The following is a 6,331-nucleotide window of genomic DNA, read 5'->3' as shown; positions in this document are numbered from 1 at the left end:
CTCGTCCCTGAGCCCTAACAGAAGCCAATATTGGGATGCACTGAACCAGTTCAGTTTCCTCCAAAACCAATTCCCTTCATAGGAAGTCACCCAACCCACAGAAATTCTTATGCAATCTTTGAATGTAAGAAATACTTTAAGGATGATTATAAAAATCAAAACTATTGAATTCAATGTATTTTTTGACCAATTACAGCATACAACCCAGAGAGGTCTTGTGGCCATCCCTGTGTAAAGGTGGGGAACGGGACAAATACAGCCTCTTTATCATGGAGCTTAGTCTAATGATGAGTGTCTAGGGTGTAAATATTTCCAACATAATTGCCTACCTTGTTATTTTGTACAGAGTCCTATAGAGAGGAAATCCCAAGGGCTACAGAAATAAGAAAAGAAACTCGTCAAACCTGAGAAACTTGGAGAAGCTTGTCTAAGAATCAGGTTTTTAAACTGTGACTTGAAGCCCTCCAACCCTATCTGTTCCCACTGGATACATTAGGGTATCTAATAAAAGAATACAAGCTTAAAATGATAAAAAGGCAAAGTTATCTTTTTTTCTGTTTGCTTTGGTTTGATTGTAATATATGATAAGGTAAAAATTTAAGGATTTATTCATGAGAAAAAGAGTAATTTGGGTGTATTATAAATTCATAGGTGAGACTCCTCACACAAGTTTCTCTAACTGAATGCGTGCACTTCTTACTGATTACTGTCATTTGATTTTTCCTTGCTTATCTGCACAAATGGATATTGGTTTGTGCATGTGACACCTATTGTCATAATCCTCAAATTTCAGGCCCAAATTTTCTGTTCTGTCTTCTAAAGTATTATGAAATTAAGTTTAGGAACGAAAACTCCACCTAGTAATTCCTTCCAAGTTTTATTGATCTAAGAAATATTCAATTCAATTTTATTTGTAGTGTAATATATTTGTTTGACCTTTAATATATTCTTTTTCCCTTACTTATTCTAAAGAGAAAATGTCACAAAGTGACAGGGCTCCAGAACTTTCTGGAGAGGTTCGACAGACTGTATCATATCTGTTTAGAGAGTGTAAATGAGAACTTCATGAATATAAATTAGTATTTTATTTTTTTCTAGTGTCACATATGATTAATCAGTCGCCTGCCAAGTGACAGTGATGTGAGTGGTAAAACACCTCCTCATCTCTATACAAAAATAAAGGACTTAATAAGATAAATAAAGGCAGTGCTCGGGAATAAAAAGCAACCTTTTATGTCTCTGACAGACGCACTGAGGGATGTAAGAGAGGAGAGGGCCACACTGTCACCTGGAATCACACAGTGCTCCTATGAAGTCCTGGTTGGGAGATAGAAGGTTCCACAAATATTTTGAGTACAAAAATATTACAACATTGTGTTTTCTTATTCCGCCTCCATTCAGCAAGCTATATGACAGGAAGGAAAGAAGGAAGGGGTGGGGGGGAGGAACAGGGGCTGTCCTTGTCACCTTACTGCACACAGAGAGACCAATATTTAATAAAACAAGTTGCCCACATTTTATGTTTTAGTGGAACTGATTTCTGTCTAACGAAAGTGAGGAAATTACAAGACTTTTAAAGAAATTGGGGAATAACTGGAAAGTCATTATGTAAATTATGTAAATATACATTTAAAATCACAGATGCTGGATATTACTTGAGTTCTTGAGGGAAATTTGGGAAAGAATACTGAGGGTTTTGTGACTGTATTAGTTTACTTTCAATTGCATTTGAATATTAGAACTTTGATGTTATTAAAATTATTTCTCAGCAAATGCAATGATTTTATTCTCTTTTATTGCTGAGTAATATTCCACTCTGTATATATGTCACATTTTTTAAATCCATTTATCTATTAAAGGGCACCTAGGTTGGTTCCACAGTTTAGCTATTGTGAATTGTGCTACTATAAACATTGATGTGGCTGTGTCCCTGTAGTATGCTGTTTTAAGTCCTTTGGGTATAGACCGAGGAGAGGGATAGCTGGGTCAAATGGTGGTTCCATTCCCAATTTTCCAAGGAATCTTATACTGCTTTCCATATTGGCTGCATAATACTAAGTGAAGTTAGTTAATCCCCAAAAAACAAATGCCAAATGTTTTATCTGATATAAGGAAGCTGATTTATAGTGGGGTAGGGAGGGGGAGCATGCGAGGAATAGACGAACTCTAGATAAGGCAGAGGGGTGAGAGGGAAAGGAGGGGGCATGGGGTTAGAAATGAAGGTGGAATGTGATGGACATCATTATCCAAAGTACATGTATGAAAACATGAATTGGTGCAAATATACTTTTGATATAACCAGAGATATGAAAAATTTGTGCTGTATATGTGTAATATGAATTGTAATGCATTCCACTGTCATATACAAATTATAAAAATGAATAAATAAAAAAATTATTTCTCAGCTCAGCCTTTCCTCTTTCTTGTCTACTTAGCATAGTATATCTTCTCTAGAATCACTCCATTGGATAGGGATGTAAATGATACTAATCACAGATTTAGATAACTTTATTTTAGAATTTCTCTGTTTAAATAATTTTGTTAATGACCCATAGGTCTGTGGAACCCCAGTCCTGCCATCTTACAATTGAATTGGACTAATTAAAATTCTCCACAATGTCTCTGTCTTTAGGTACTACAGAAAATATTTTCCCTGAGGCTTTACAATGGAAGTGCTCCCTGGAGTTGATAATAAGTCTCTTTGCTTAACTGCTCTTGTTCTTTGTTTCTCTGGATTTCCAGTTCCAGGGTAAGATAATCTCACCATCAAACATATCACCTCAATTTTGACATCTTCTATTTTTAAAGTTTGTATAACACATTGTACATGAATGCTAATGAAACAATTTATTTGAAGCAAACACTAAATTGGACTCAGATAAATTAGAAGAGACAATTTCAAAATACCAAAATAATTCCTTAATCCATCTCTTATTGGCATAATAGCTTAAAGTGGGAGCCTAGCAATTTTCTCAAGTGACTAAGGTACTTATTAGGAAATCTTGGGCCCTTGGCTTTTACAGGATGGTGCTGAGGGCCATTGCCAATGTCTTGGCTGGGCACAGAATCACGAGCCACTCAAGCAGGAACAAAACTTTATTTTTGAAAAAGCCGCCAATCCTCCGTAGGCGCCTGAAAGCCAAAACCGGTCCACCCACACGCGCCTACCGGAACCACCCCCCCCTCCCCCGGAATTCCCTCCTACTATCCTTCCCCAACCAATGGGAACTCTCCAGGAGTCCCGTAACATGAGTCCCCTAGCAGGCCAAGGTGAACAGCAGGAGTCCAATTTCCATATGAATGTAAATCTTAACATAATCATATCATCTCAGTGGCTAGCTGGCGTCACCTTACAACCGAAAGTGCCATGCATCATATTATTTGCTTGTGGCTCCTAGCAGGATGGCACCCAGCTTCTGGAAATCTTGCTTGAACAAACTTCAAATGTCCTTATCACTGTCAGATTTTCCATATTTCTTGAAAGGTATTTGGAACTATGTAGATGAAAAAGTCCTTCTCCAACAACATGTAAGTATTGATCAGCCTCACTAGCTACACTGTTACATTTACTTGCATTTCTAAGCCGATCATCTCTTTTTGGATTTTCCCTTTAAGAGCCTACAAAGTTCTTATCAAAATAAAATCAATTCAATTTCATCACTTGCTTCTGATCATTTAAATATTGTTCTGTCACAGAACATAAACTTACAGAATAGATCTGTTATGTAACCCAGTAGCCACTAGACACATGTTGCTAATTAAATTTAAATTTAAATTAAGATTAAATAAAATTGAAAATCCAGATCTTCAGTCATTTTAGTGACTGAAGATCTAAATAATCAATAGTGACTAGTGGCTACTAAATTGGCCTAAATGGAAATAAGACTCTCCCATCTTCAAAGAAAATTGTATTAGAAAATGTTGAACTTAAGGATAAATTAGTTAGTTCCTTAACTCAACTGGATTAAGATTTTTTTTCAGCATATTCTTTTAACTTCTCAACTCTCTTGAAATAAAGGTATGCCTCTCACCTCTATGTAACTAGGGTAGTGTCCATGACAGGTCAATTCAATGTCCATCAGTGATTTATCAGAGACAACATGAGCAGACCAGAAAGAGGATGTCATATCAAGAGGAATCCATTGAACTGGGCTGAAAAGACAGAAAATCCAGTTGTCAATAAGCTTCTTTTTGGTTTGTTTTTGGTTTTTGAAGCTGAAGTCCTACAACAAGTCAGAAGACAGAACATTAGAGCTGGATTCAGATCAGGGAAGTTAAAACCCAAATGTGGATACTGGCAAAGGGGCTCAGGAAGATAAGGTATTCTTGCCAGGCACAGTGGCACATGCCTGTAATCCCAGGGGCTCCAGAGGCTGAGACAGGAGGATGGCGAGTTCAAAGGCAGCCTCAGCAACAGCGAGGCACTAAATAACTCAGTGAGACCCTGTCTCTAAACAAAATACAAAATAGGGTTAGGGATGTGGCTCAGTGGCCAAGTGCCCCTGAGTTCAATCCTCATTCCCCACCCCCCAAAAAAGACAAGGTATCTGTAGGTGGGAGTTGGAGTTCCATGTCACAGGGAGGTGAGAAGTGAATAGACAGCAAGACAAATTGTGTTGTGTGAATCATAGCAGGAGGCTCTATGTTCCTTTTGGAATAGGAACCAGGATTTCCATGCCACACCTTGGTTCAAAGGATCAAAGCCAGCCTCAGCAACTTAGTGAGGCCCTAAGCAACTCAGTGAGACCCTGTCTCTAAACTAAATTTTTAAAACTGGGGGGCTAAGCACCTCTATATTTCAATTCTCTGTACCAAAAAAAAAAAAAAAAGTCATGATTATGGTCATGCAGGGCTGAGAGTAGCTTGGACTAAACACTTTAAAAAAGAAAAAAAAAAAGAAAGGAAAAACAGAAATCCCAGTGGCTGTGAATAGAAGACACCCTCTGATCCCCATACTGTATCCCTCTTCCAGTGTGTTTCCGTTCACTCCTTATAATCTTTTCTTTTAGTCATTAGGTTAATGTCCAGTGTTCTAGTTTGTACCTGGAACAATTTTAAAAATGCTCTCTCAATTTGTGTCCATGATAATCGTATACATATATATATATAATATTGCAAATGCCAGGCTCACGTTTTGCTGTCATGGGAAATCCATGTTGACGGAGTAGAAGTACTTAGCCTTAGTGATGGATTGGTTCAGAAACTCTTGCTTTTATCTTTGCAAGTTTGCATTTTGTCCTTGGGTGCTGAATGAAATAAAAGTAGAGGGCATCTCACACAGTGCTTCTTTGCTTCTGTTAAAAGATAAACTTAGTCACATTCCAGTTTTACAGAGTTTATTGGAGCAGACAGTGATTTATAAATTGGACAGTGCCAGACCTCCAGTGATTGCCTTGTACTAAAGAGACACAAGGGAAAAGCTTTCATAATTTGTTCACAGAAGCAAGACAAAGGAAATGTATTGGACTGGTTAAAGTGGAGTTTCTATCTAGAAGTTAGTTTTAATTTTGTGGTTTCTGATTGGTTAAGCTTATGATTCACTTTACTGTTTACATCAGTTGTGTTCTAGTTTGGTTGGGTAGGAACCCAAGACCCATGTCACTCTAATGGGTTCCCATTGGTTTGCTGACTAACTTCTATAATAAAGGTCTTTCTCTTTAAGAGAATAATACTTTTTGTGTCCCTTTGGGTTTCTGCAGAAATACAGATCAATATTTCAAATTCCCCAAATTTCAAATAGATATTTCAACCTTTTTAACTAATTGCGACTTTTTTTAAAAAAAAGCCTTTTTTTTCATAGCCAAAAATCACTACATATTTCTATAGAAATATGTTTCTACATAGAAATACAGCCAAGATTAAGAAGCAAAAAATGCAAGCAAATTCAGGTGAGAATATTCCAGATACAAAAGACCCAGATTGAAAGTGGTTCAGTTGGTAGACTTCCAAGATCTTTCTTTCTTGCCATTTTCTGGACTACTTCAACTTTTTTCTCAAAATCTTCCCTTGTCAGTCTAAAACAAGGCATTGATTCCTATGGTTAAAGTTGGGGAGTGTGGTGAAGAACTACAAGAGAGATCTGAGGGTTCTCTCAGTTAATTTAAGTGTAGTTTCAGTACCTACCTTCCTGGCCTCGGGCTCTCATAAGATTTCTTCTGTGCTTTCCTTTTAAATTTTGTCTTCTAATGGCATTTTGTGATATCTCGTTAATACTGGAGTGGATTTTTGTCTCACTCATCTTGGTATCCATTATGAAGTTGGAATTATTTCTTGCACATCATAAGTTCTCAGAAAATGGTCATTAATTAAATTAGTTAATAAGAAAACAAGG

This window comes from Spermophilus citellus (genome assembly GCF_964194105.1).
Source record: "Spermophilus citellus genome assembly, chromosome: 5".
Taxonomy (NCBI): Eukaryota; Metazoa; Chordata; class Mammalia; order Rodentia; family Sciuridae; genus Spermophilus; species Spermophilus citellus.
Note: the sequence above shows the minus strand (reverse complement) of the source record.